Source organism: Labeo rohita, chromosome 7 (genome assembly GCF_022985175.1).
Source record: "Labeo rohita strain BAU-BD-2019 chromosome 7, IGBB_LRoh.1.0, whole genome shotgun sequence".
In the NCBI taxonomy this organism is placed as follows: domain Eukaryota; kingdom Metazoa; phylum Chordata; class Actinopteri; order Cypriniformes; family Cyprinidae; genus Labeo; species Labeo rohita.
In genome coordinates, this window is record NC_066875.1 from 580,439 (window position 1) to 594,617 (window position 14,179).

Sequence of the window (14,179 nt, forward strand, 5' to 3'; positions counted from 1 at the left end):
GGGTGGCAGAGAGACCTTATCCAGGATTAAGGCTGTTTTCCAGGTGTTTCCTGACATCGGCCTTTCAAAGCCGGGATCAGGTCTAGATTAAACTATCTCGGAACAATTTCTTCTCTGCATCTCTAGGACTGACGGCTTATGAGAGAACAGCATTGCATGGTTTTCCCAGACGGTCTGCTTTCTCACTAGATCTTTTGGTGTGGATCCGGCGTGATGTCAGTTCAAATCACCGGTAGGAAAGCCACTCTCCAGTCTTTGCAAGAGAATTATGGTCTGAAGTACAAATCTTCTGGGATCTTCAAAAAGCAATCTGAGCTGAGTGATTTGACTTTCTTTGTAGTGTTTTCCAACCAGAAAATATATTATGCCGTATACTCTGATAAGTTATTTCAAGAAAAATTTTATGGTTTTAGTTCCATCTATTTATATTTATGACTATAATAATCCTGATTCTATTTTTTTTTTTTTTAAACATAATTTATAGTAAGAATACATGTGGCACATCTCACCTTACAACACAAGTGGAAGCAAAATTAGTAAACATAAAAAAAATAAAAAAAAAAATAAATAAATAAATAAATGGCTATATGGCCTTTTGCCTCTTTATTTATTTATCTATGAATGACTAAGCATGTAAAACAGCATTAAACATAATAAGAAGGAAGAAGTATGACAAAAGAACTCACACACCCTCACCATTTCAGCAGTATTGTTCAGCATGAATTTCTTGGGACATTATCATCTTAAGCACTAGTTGTTCTCAACACCTCCAAAAACATCATCAAGTAAAGACGCTTTCATTAAGGTTCTGACTGATTTAGGATCCATCGATAACCTGCTGCTGTCGCCGCACAGAGATAAATGAGACCGAGGCAGCGCTCTGTGACCTGCTGCAAAACTACTGACAGATTTAGATCTCAGCCAGCCCGTCTTGTTCCTTAAATCCTGATAATCTGCACAGGGGCATCATTGCTTATGTAGGGGAATAAAAGCTGCTGTGATTTCCTTTGCAGATTGTTAGTAAAGCTTCAGTGCGCTCAGGGCCACGGACAGAGCAGAACTCATCCTCATTTGCTGAGATTCACTGAACTGTTTATTAGTGGCTCCTCCTGAGGAAAGCATTAGGATTACTGTCGCTCATACGCACATTTACACAATTAGAAGACTCTTTTATTCAATAAGACTTACTAGTGATCAGACACACTACTTCTTTCAGACACACTGTTCACAAACACTCAGATTTGTCCTCAGAGTTTCTCTTCTGAGTCGCTCATGGCAGAGTCGAGGTGACAGATGTGTTGAATGATGTTTTATTTTTTCTTCTACAAACTATTATTTTCACCTGCTTGTCTTTCTGTGAAGCCTCATGGGGTGGAGGAGCATTCTGTGTGAGAGAGAAATCACCGAAGGCCAAATAAAATGAAGTCATAAATCTGATGAAAGTCCTTTGAAAGCTGAGATGTGTGTGTTTGGGACAGTATGCTACATGAACTGCTCTGTTTTATGTCTTCTCGATGGTCAAGACGTGGTGAAAAACTTCCATTAGACTCTTCCCCCAGGGTCGGACTGTTTTCCTGAGATGATCGACTGTGGAACACACACATCACAGGAGGCTGTGAATGAAACTTCTGATAAATAATACAGCTTTATCAATCATTAAATTGAAAATGGACAACCAGTGTAGGGCGGTATTCACAGGACGAATCTTCCACCAGCCCACTCTTATCGCAAAAGTGCATTAGTGCAGTTTTGGGTCAGTCATGAAAAACCCATTTGGACCTTTAGTAGAAAGCCTACAATATCCTCCAGTCGTGACTACTTCTTCTTCGTTCTTCCATTCTTATTTCACCATATTTTACTTTATTAAGGCAAAACACCACAGGTGAACACAATAAAATATTAAACTAACAGATATCACCATTTTTTCTTTTTTCACGTTGTAAGTTTTGCATTTTCTAAGACGCTGTTTAAATGTTCGTTCGAGATATTATATGATAAAATATACACTTATTTGCACACATTTCCAGCAGATAAATCTGAACACTGGACAAAGTCAGATTCAAAATTCATGTTTGATTTTACTGACATATTAGAGTGAAAGTTTTTTCCAGAGGGGATTTTGGATTTCTCTTTTTATCACTCTATAAATCAGAAAATACTGTCAACAGAAATAAAATGTTCTATAAATCATTGTCAATGATATGTGAACAAACCCCTCAGTAAAATCCTTCAAAATATAGAGAGGAATAAAACTGTAAAGTTTGGTGTATGCAATTTATGCTTAAGTGGAGAAACAAACTCTCAGCCTCTAAAGATAAGCATGTCCTTACTAATAAAATGTTGTAAAAATGAGTGTGAATGATATATGAGCAAATCTTTCAGTATATAATCCTTCAAAATATAGAGAGGAATAAAACTGTACGTTTTGGTGTATGTACGTGCTGCTGAAGTGGAGGAACAATCTCTTTAAAGATATGGATTGGAATTGAAATCTAAAGGCGCAAACAGATGCAGTGCAATGAAATAAACAGAAACATGTATTTCGGATATTTTCTTTCCATTAGTCTCAAACAACATATTTTGAAAAGTCAAAAAGCCCAAAATCTCAAAACTGACCACTGTGTAAAAACACAATGGTTTTGCCTGTATTGTCTTTTCTTAATCGATTTATTTATTCCACAGCTCTGACCTAAATATTCCCACTGCGCTCGTGTCACTTGTGCTTTGTGGACCCGGCTGTGCGTTCAGTGTGAGACCCTCTTAAAAGCAGAAGTGTGTTCTCTCAAATGGGCCTCATTAATATTAATATTGCACCGACTGTTCTTTGTTACTGCAGAAAGTTCTAGAATTAAACCTGTAATGAAAAACAAAGAGCAGATGAGTCATTCTGGCCTGAGAAAGACTGTCAGCTCTGATTCCTTCTGTCTGGCTGAGCCCAAATGCTTAAGTCGACCGGCTACTGCAGATATGGCCGCATGTCAGTGACGAGCTTCTATGGAAAAGGTGATTAAAAGACTTTGGAAATGTTTTGAGATGTATTGACCAAGGACTTGTTTTGAGTGAAATGTGCAAAGTAGCACGAAATAGAAATGTGCACAGATGTTTCACTGCAAGCTATGAACGCACTGGGCTGAATGTGGATCATCTGCTGTGCTTCACTGTGAAACCATGAAATTTAGTCTAGATAAGTTGAGAGAGAGTCTTAAATATTTAAATGCAAGTGCTGGTTCGACTTTTCTACTGTCATCATTTGTATCCCATCATTCCACATGTTCAGGAACTCACATGCTCTAATATTTCCAATTTAAGTTAGCCATGTTAATTAGATACCTCATAATATATTTTACCTTTTAGCTCTGATTATGCATTCTTCACAGCATTGATTCAATAACCTTATGCACCATCACAACATTTATTTCCATCAAAGACTGAATTAATTTTTGGCTGAGACAATGGGAGAGTCGAACCAGCCAGAAATATTTCCTAACAGCCAAGAAAGTGTTTTTGCAACTGCAATCAGTTAGTCAGTACAGTCATATATCATATATGGCGTGCGTTGCCATAAAGGCTTCTAAAGGGGGGAATCGTAGAAGCAGCATTTTTTATTCCTAAAAGAACTTTTCAGTGAACGGTGTCACAATATGCTGTAGTAGACAGCACGCAAGAGATGCGGAGTAAATGCAAAAAAAAAACAGTCTTTAATACACAAAAACAGGGGATTATCCACACAGAGGTTAGAGCAAACACATATTCCACAAGTAGACCCGACAAAGGAAGAGTGAACAAACAGGAACTTAAATACATAGGGTAATTAGGGAAACACAGGTGCATGGAATTAATCAAACTAAATGAAGACAGGAACAGGACCAAATAAGACAAAACAGGAACTGAAACAGTGGCAACACATGACAAAACAGGTCCACAGTCCTGACATATCGCCCCCTCCCGGAAGGCACACCCTCGCGCCGTAAACAACAACAGAGGAAACTTGGGAGGAGGCTCAGGAGGAGGACGACGAACTGAGTCCTGGGTGGAAACGACGGAGGGAGGAGCCAAGGCGGAAACAGGAGATGCTAGGGAGATGACAAGAGGGACCAGGGTGGACCATATGGAGACAGGAGGGACTTGGAACAGGAGGAGCCAGGGTGACGAAGAGGATCAGGAGGGCTGAGGTGGAACAGATGGCTACGGCGACTGATGTGGAGGCATGGATCCGGGGGGCCGCGGTGGAGTCGGACCACAGAAGTCCGAGGTGGAGCCAGAGAAATGGAGGAGCCTGACACAGCCAGAGGAACAGAGGGATGAGGCGAAGCCGGAGGAGTAAAGTCCCAGGGCATAGGATGGTCGACAACAGCCCAAGGTGGAGCCGGATGGACGAGGGAGCCCAGTGGAGCCAGTGGACTGCCGGGCCACGGCGGAGGAGGAGGCATGAGTTGGTGGGAGGGTGGGCATCTGTATGCCTCCTCAGGGCTGAGCTCAGGCATGGCAGTTTCAGTAAGTTCCGTTAAAGGTGGGAGGAGAGGGGGTAGGTCAGCAAAAATGTCCCAGTCAAATACCTCAGGCTCAAACAGTCCCAGATCCACAACCAGCTCACCCTCAGCCATGTTGCAGTGGGCAGAGCTCCTCTCCGTGATCACACTGGCCTCAGCATTAGTAGCCGGCTCACACACCTGGACTGACGTCATATTCAGCTTCGGCTCCGCAGCGATCCGTTGCTCTGTCGCCCTGTGCTGCACTGGCTCATCGTTCGCGGTTCAGCGGGGAGATGGGCTCAGCGGGGAGATGATGGGCTGGGTGCTGGGTCCGGAGTGGCACTGGTGAGATCCAGTGTCCACTCCACGTAAGCGGGGAAGTCCTCTCGAGGACCATCTTCGGAGCATGTCGTCCGGGTAGCTGGTGGTGTTGACTAGCAACAGAACAGTCTCGTATGGTTCTCGAGAGATTTATCCCCCTGCTCCAACAGAAGGAGGAGATATTCCGGGCAAAGAAGGACATCCATGAGGGGAAACACAATGGAAACCAAAAACGTGCAAAAGCGAAAAACAAAAATGAAGGGGAAACACGGAGGTAACTGTATTTGGTCGGGTCTACCATGACAATATGCTGTAGTAGACAGCACACAGGAGTCTTTAATACACAAACACGGGATTATCCACACAGAGGTTAGAGCAAACATACATATTCCACAAGCAGACCCCACAAAGGAAGTCTGAACAAACAGGAACTTACAATTTAAAATACACTGGGTAATTAGGGAAACACAGGTGCATGGGATTAATCAAACTCAACGAGGACAGGAACAAGATCAAATAAAGAAAAGGAGGAACTGAAACAGTGGCAACACGTGACAAAACAGGTCCATAGTCCTGACATACCGCCCCCCTCCCGGAAAGCATGCCCTCGCGCCGTAAACAACAACAGAGGGAAGCATAGGTGGAAGCTTGGGATGAAGCTTGGGATGAGGCTTGGGGGGGGGGGGGAGGACGACGAACTGAGTCCTGGGTGGAGACGATGGAGGGAGGAGCCTGACAGAGTCAGAGGAACAGAGGGATGAGGCAAAGCTGGAGGAGTGGAGTCCTGAGGCGTAGGATGGTCGACAACAGCCCAAGGTGGAACCAGATGGACGAGGGAGCCCGGTGGACTGCCTGGCCACGGCGGAGGAGTAGGCATGAGTTGGTCGGTAGGTGGGCATCTGTATGCCTACTCAGGGCTGAGCTCAGGCATGGCAGTTTCAGTAAGTTCTAATGAAGGTGGAAGGAGAGGAGGTAGATCAGCAAAAATGTCCCAGTCAAAATTCCCCTCAGCCTTAGTAGCCGGCTCACACACCTGGACTGACGTCACATTCAGCTTCAGCTCATATGGTTCTCGAGAGATTTATCCCCCTGCTCCAGCAGAAGGAGGAGATATTCCAGGCGAAGAAGGACATCCATGAGGGGAAACACAACAGAAACCAAAAATGTGCAAAAACAAAAATGAGGGGGAAACACAGAGGTAACTGTATTTGGTCTGGTCTACTGTCACAATATGCTGTAGTAGGCAGCACACAGGAGACGCGGAGTAAACGCAAACGGCCTTTAATACACAAACACAGGGGATTATCCACACAGAGGTTAGAGCAAACACACATATTTCACAAGTAGACCCGACAAAGGAAGTCTGAAGAAACACAAACTTAAATTCACAGGCTAATTTGGGAAACACAGGTGCATGGGATTACCCAATCTCAACGAGGACAGGAACAAGATCAAATAAGGCAAAACAGGAACTGAAACAGTGGCGACACATGACAAAACAGGTCCATAGTCCTGACAAATGGTTCCTAAAAGATTTTTTTTTTTTTTAGTGTTATGAACATTTACAATTATTATTATTGTTGAGAATATTGTGGTTCCATTATTTTTGAGAGTGTAGAGCACATGAATGTCATGCAGACATTGAGGGTTTGTCTACACGTTGTTGTAATTTAAACATGTTAGAAAAAGAAGTGAAGAGAAATTGTCTTTGACATGAGACAAAGATTTAAATGCAGCCTGTAATAATAATTAGGAAGAAGGAGACGCATGAAACTAAGTTATACATCAAACCAAATACAAGAACCAATAGTGCATTCAAATCCCACTTTGGGAACACTGTATATACGAGTTAAGAAGTCATACAGTAATTATGACATCAGGTGTGTCAGGTTCAAGCCACTTTGGTTAGTGCAAGGTGGCAGTGTGCCTTCCAATATGGAGGAAATGAAGGTGAAGGTGCTGTAAATTAAATCATTATATTTTCTATTGTAATTGTACAGTGCCATCACATTTTGCAAATGTAGCTAGATTTCAACAAATGTAATCGAATTTACTTCAAATGCTGATTTTGCACACTGAATAAGAGTATTAAGAAGTTAAATGCTGTTTTGTGCCAGTTTGAGCAGCTCAGGTGATTTTAAGGACTAAAGAAATTGAAGGGTCATTTATTGTAAGGAATAGGAAGCCTGTTTGTATTGACTTTATATGTGTTTAACGGGGGAAATAAGTGAATCAGCTATTTGTTTTTCTGCCTGTGAAATACAAAGCATTGATTTCATTAAGTGTTTTCTGCAGTAGAAGTGAAGTGTAAAGCAGCAAGTGAGCGTCCTAAATTGCCCTTGTTGTAAATCACAGAAATGCAAATCCACCAGATTGTTTGCATTGAAAGTACTGGCCTGCCACATTTTCAGTGTGTTTTATCATTCTAATATCCGTGTGCTCTCATAAGGTCTGGTGAAATCCTGCAGGCGTTTGAGTGCAGAGAGTTTGCGGCGTGACGACGGCAGTAAGTCAGACGAGACAGACGTTTATCTGGAGCGAGAGCGAGGCCGTGCCGCGCATCTGCACGCGCCCCGTGAGCCGCTGCCGCAGGCCTGAATCTGATTGGCTCGTCCTCATTTGCATGATTCCCACGTCTGTTTGGTCTCAGAGGTAAACATAGGAATGACACACCTGTCTCTCGGCAACTAGAGCGCTTAAACCGTTAGTGATTGAGGTGAGTTTATGTCAGTGTGTCTAAATGTGCTTTTATGGACGACACGATAAACCTGTGAATCAAATTTTGTGAGCTACTACATAGAAAACAACTCTGTGTGCCATTTTAATAGTGCTCCTCATGTGCAGAAATTCAGTTTTTTTCTCTAGTAGTGTATGGTGTTAGCAGGTTACTAATGGTGCAATACTTGAATAAACATACAAACGTATCAGACACTAATATTGGGCAAAACAGATCATTTTAAATTGGACTCCTTAGCTACAAAATGAAATGGTTCCGTCAAGTCATCTTGGAAAGTTTGTAATCATGAATTGGAAAGTCGCAATTACAATGTTAGGTGCATTCAACTAATTTTAGTCGGAGCAACATAAAATTCTACAGTACATGATATTTTAACCCTGTTTCTACAAAACAATGAATAAAGAATGCACATCAAGTGTGTTTTTGCTTTGTTTTTGTTATAAGGGTCTTTCCTGAAATTCAGTGTCTTTTGTGTCCCCAGTAGAGATTGTGTTATTATTGCCTTCTCTTGAACTTACACATATTTAAAACTTAAGTTTTTTTTTTTTTTTTTAAGCCACCAAATATCACCATTTTTCCATGTCCATGCTGTTAAGTGGAACGGGTCATACATTTTGAACATAAAACAGAGCCTCTCACTCACCTTCCCCAGTTGTTTTCCCTCCAAGGAAATTAGCCATCTGATGTGATGTCATTTCCTTTTTCTAACTTTTATTTGAAGAGTCAGTAGTCGAATATAAAAGGGTGGACACTATTTTGAGGGACAAGCTAAAAACCTTTATAATGGCAGACACAGGCCTTGGGACATAGGAAAAAATATGAAATTTGGTGGTTTAAAATGCTGTAAAATGTGTAGATAAAATAAAATAAATAAAGCCTTTTGAACATAAAGCATATTTATGTCAAAAACAACTTTAAAATTGATGTTGTTTTAAATTGTAATGGAATAATATACAAGCTCAAAAGTTTGGAGTCTGAGTTTTTTATATGTTTTTGAAAGAAGTCTCTTCTGCTCAGCAAGGCTGTACTGAAAACTGTAATATTGTTAAATATTTATTCTAACTGCAAATAGCTGTTTTCTATGTGAATATCCATTAAAATGTAATTTATTTCAGTGATCAAAGCTGAATTTTTAGCATCGTTACTCCGGTGCCACACGATCCTTCAGAAATCATTCTAGTATGCTGATTTGCTGCTTAAGAAACATTTCTGATTATTTTTATTGTCAATGCTGAAAATATTGCCTAAATTGAAAAGTTATTTTGGACAAAAGAACAAACTGACAACTGACAAAGGTTGGGCGGCAGCAAATGACGTTAGTAAAAGACATTAATAGATCTTTCTTTCAGCACGACTGTCCTCTGACACTGAAATGTAAAAGCAAACATGGAGTGTAATGTAAAAACTGCTGCTAAAAAGCAATCCTAATGGCTCTCCCTGTCTTGCTCGATCTTTTCATCCAAGAAAAGCCTCGTCTGTTTTCCATCACAACATAAAACATGAATGTATCTCTGGAAATAGAGATGCTGATTGAAGTTACTGGTTTATTAGGCGCTTTCACATCAGCCTACTGGAAGACAGACAGACAGGCAGGCCTGCGTGAAAAATGACTGTGGTTCTGCTCGGAGGGTCAGTCGGGCAGCTGGTACTCCATGTCCATCATCAGCCCTGGCAGCCGAACGCCTGGCACCGTTTCCAGCACAAGCGTCCATCCGTGCACAGCTGGCACAGGCCTGACCAATCACACGGCCGCGTCGGGATCTGGCCGCCTCCGGCGCTGCGACTGCCAGGACCGTTATTAGAGAGACAGACAGGCAGCTGAATGCTCGCTTCAAACGTACAACCCGACACACACAACAACATTTGCCATGCACTTCCCAGACTGTGCAATTTGTGTAAACCACTATAATCAATATCCGGGAGACTCAAATAACCCACTCCGGCAGCGACTATTTGCCCGCCGAGCGACGAAAACACACATCAAATGCACATCTCCTTTAGCTATTGGGATTTGCGCCACTGCTCATTTTCACTATTCGACGACTCGTCCAGAAAAGCAGTCAACTAGTCGACTCAGCAGTGCAAAGTGCAAAAACTGTCACGTTTGCCCATTTGCCCATTTTGCCATTTTGACCATTACAACCCGACTGCGTGAAACTTCCTGCTGCGCAGATTTGCTGAAGCGTGTAAAAAGTTGTCAGCTGATGTAAAATCAGAGTCGTAACCATTTGAAACAAATGTGTGCAATTTTAATATGTGCTGATGTCTCTCGATAAAATCAAGTTCAGACGTTAACTAATGGTTTCTACCCACATTAAAGGTACAATAATAAACATCTAAAGCATTCATTATTTACACATCTTTAACACATTTTTTTTTTTTTTTTTAAACATTGATAAATATTTAATTCAGTGTAGGACATACTAGAATATGTGGATTTATTCTGCATTTTATCATTTACCAAAATATTATTTTCACCAACTAAACGAAACAATTTTTAATAACAGTAAAAATGACTAAAATAAATGTACAATATGACAAAATATTGACCAAATTTAAAAGTTATTTTTTGTCAAAAGTAAATAAACATATTTAATTTTATTTCATTTTTATTTTATTTATTTTATTTTACAGTGTTTTCCATACAACAGGCCAAAGCGCTCCCCAAAAAAGACACAAAGTAAAAATGCCTTAAAAACTACCTGCCAACTGTAAAACATTGTAAAGAAATTAACTTTTTTAATTCCACAAAATAAATTAAGTATGTAGAGAAATAAATAAGTGTAAACTACAGAATTTCCCATTTAATGTCTGCATAAAAAAAGAAAAGAAAATGTCTACTAACCACACAATTTTACTGTGACTAATCTGGAATCTCTAGGAGGAAAAAAAAAAAAAAATGAAATGAAAAAAGAAAACAGCGGTTTCTAATGACCTGCACTGACTGTCAGATGATGATGATGATGATGATGTTTTCCTTAGCTGAGGAAGCGGCAATTTGATGAAGAAGCTGTGGCTACAGTCTGTTAGTTACATTTGAGCCTGTACTTAAACTGTTATTTAGGCAAAGGTCAGGGACGGCGTGAGTTTTCCTGATGAAGGCGGGTGTTTCTCGTCCTCTCAGGAGTCCACACAGAGCTGCAGTCTGTTCCACACTCATTTGTAATGGAGGCAGAGCAGCGCCATGGGCTTCCAGTTCCACACGAGGCCAAGGTGACCTTTCTCTGGACCGAAACAGCGCTGCCCTCATGCTGCGTGTTGGTACATTCCCAAATTAAGAGAGACCCTGAAAATATCAGGAAGGTCAGGCCACATTACTGCCTACAACAGCCTGTAAACCAGGACAGGCCATCCGTTCCCAGTCTAGAGAGACGCGTCCGCTCTCACAGGACAATATCAGCGTTACGTGGCTTTAATTATTCCATATATCAGCACTGCTGTGATTGGCTCGTGGATATTCAGAACAGCTGCATGATCACGGATCTGATTTATTTATTGATTTTTTTTTTCAATACACAATTTAGCTAGTTTCTTCGTAACCCAAAACTGTTTCAAAAGAAGCCAAAGCATCAAGCTGTGCATGTCACCAGCAACAGACAGAGATTTTAAAATCAAATTAAACTAAATATTACAAATAACACAAATAAAACTAAATACTAAATGTCCCTACAGAACAAACCCATAACATCTCATAAGAAGTCATGCATCCCTTTTACTCAAACAGGGATTGGGACAAAAATGTAATATATCAATACATAGTTCTATTCAAAACTTTTCAAAACTACTCAAAATCTAATATTGTTTGTGTTAAATAATGTTCTTAGCCTTTCCTTTCTGGGTGGCCCAATAAGTAAACACAAGAGTTTATGTTGGATTAAAGGTCAGACAGTTTATTGCATACCAAAGTATTTTAGTACTTTTAGTTCTAAACAAGCCTTATTTCTCTTATTCTGAAATGTATTTGCTTTGCTACTTCCAGCTGCTCATTTAAATGGATGAATTTAACTTTTTAAAATTTCAATTTGATTTTTATTTTTCCCCCTGAATTCTTTATTATTATTTTCATTTATTTTTTTTTTTTTGAAGTGAAGGAGATTTACCCTTACTGTTTAAAGTGTTCCGTAATTCAACATTCAACATTTTCCTGTTACATGGCAATTAAATCATTCACTTTCAGACGTTTAGTAATCACACAAGGCCATTATCACAATTTCAGTGTTCAATTAATTAACTAATAACTATGCAGTCCTATGTGCTATCATGAACTGTATGAATCAACACTTGGAGAAGCAAGAGAGGCATAATGTAAAAGTCAGTCGGGCAGACAAAAGTGGTTATGGACCAATTAAATCAATAAATAGGTATGAATTTTTATTCTAGTTTACATTATTTAAATGTATTGTGATGTTTTACTCAAAATATGATGTATGGCTATGATAACAATAATAAACATCCAATATTGGATATTTTAATACAAACTCCTAGTCCTAGAATGGGCAGTAACAGTGAACTTGGGTGACTTCCATAATATGACAGCTATAGCACAAACAAGGTTGATGCATGTCGCATGAGGACACCTGCACCCAATGGGAGGGGGTGAAATAAAGGTTATTTAAAAAAAGGAAAAACAATTCAACTGGCAAAGATTCCACAATTAGAAAACATGCCAAGAGGAGCAATGATTATTCAATTTTAAAATAAATAAATAAATAAAATCAATTGTATATTTCATTAAAAAAAAAAAAAAAAAAATTATATATATATATATATATATATGTTAAAAAAAAGCCAAAGGTCGAAAGGTTAAAGGGTTGGTTAAAAGGTTGAAAAGAACAAGGTCCTTAGGGTGCTGTTGCCCAAAGAGACCAAACTATATTGTGACTGTCATCTCGCCTTTGTTTCTTTGCGCGATTAAGTCTTATTTTGACATCTGGAACTTCATTCACATCATTGAGAAGACCATTGCTTGCTCCACAAAATCTAGTGAGCCACATATAAGTGCAATTCTGATGCGAATTTGACAGACTTGCTATGCAAAATCTCTTCCTTTTGTTTGTGTTGGTGATGACTACACTGGCAAAGAGCATGTATTGTTTTTGTTTATATTTTATATGATGCATTATAAACCAGTGCAACATATATCTACCATTTTTTCCTCCATAATGTTCATAAAAAACAGTTTTCATAGAATATTTGTATGAATGTCATCTGTGAATAATGCTAGCGAATTCTTCATGCATGCATGTTAATAAATGTTAATAATAGCCATAATAGTCATGTATTAATGAAGTAAATAGGGTCAGTTGTGATTTAATGATGACTTTAGCTCATGCAGGTGAGCGCTGGGAATGCTAGCTTCGTTAGCCGGTCACTCATTGTCCTTTGAAATGAGGCCAAATCACCAACTCTGTCATTCATGGCCTGAGAGACTGATGAGTGGACAGACTAAATGAAGAGTTATGGAGAAGATCACAGCAGAGCGGCAATCTGTTACCCTCACCAGCACACACAAACACACACACATACAGAGGAAGCATCTCACATTCATCCCAGCTGTTTTTGAGTTGTATTTAATGTTAGGCAGTTGTGGCCTAATGATTAGAGAGTCAGATTTGTAACCCAAAGGTCATGAGGTTACTGTGTTTTAAAAGTTACTATAAAATATGATTAATTATACTCATTCCATAAACTAAGAAATTATGTTAGAAAGTAGCAAGAAAGCTCAAAAACTTGAGGCAATCACCTCTAAATGAAAATAAATAAACCGCAACATTTTTTAAACATCTTATTCAGAATAAAGTCATAGAGGATTGTAATGATGCCATTACGAGTAAATATCATAATTTTTTTTTTTGAGAGTGAATAAAAAATATGTTTTTGTGCTCTCCTACAAATGAAAAAAAATAAAAAAAGTGTTGTGAAAGTATTGAAATATCATACTACATATTATTTCCAGTGTCATTTTGTGAGAGAATGCAAATATTAAAACATAATTTGTCCTCATATATGCTGTGAAAAATGATTTTTCTAAGTTTTCCAACAAGGATTTTTACAGTATGTTTTCCAAGAAAATACTATTTTGTTTCTTTCTTTTTAAAAAATTTTCTTTTCACATTTTCTACTTGTTCATTAGTCCAATCTGGATTTCTTAAAAGAATTAGGCACATAGTGACATATCACACATTTTAGCACCACTAGACCATCAGCTGTACAAACCCTGACCCATAATGCTCCTCCTGAGCCTTAGTTCTGTGCTCCGTATACGAGGAATTCGCTTTGCTGTTCTGGGTTACGAAAGATTGAAAGCAAGGATAATGGAGGAGGAGTTTATATAATGCATGTGTTTAATTCACGTCTGCAGGTGAAATCTCCCCAGGGCTCAACTGTGTGTGTGTCACCTGCTCTCCGTCCACCTGTTTACGGTCTCTCCGTCCACACAGACTCTCAAAGGATCAAAGATGATGACAAGTTGTTTTTCAGCTTATTTGCCTTGCCGAGGTAGAGAGGCATTTAATAATTCATTTGCTTGTATGAATGATGAACTATTAGCCAGAGGCCTTTTCAAGAGTGACTCATAATAAAGAGAGAGAGAGCGCGAGTGTGTGTTTTGTCTCCGGGTCTGTCTTTTTTGGGATGGAATTCTATCAGG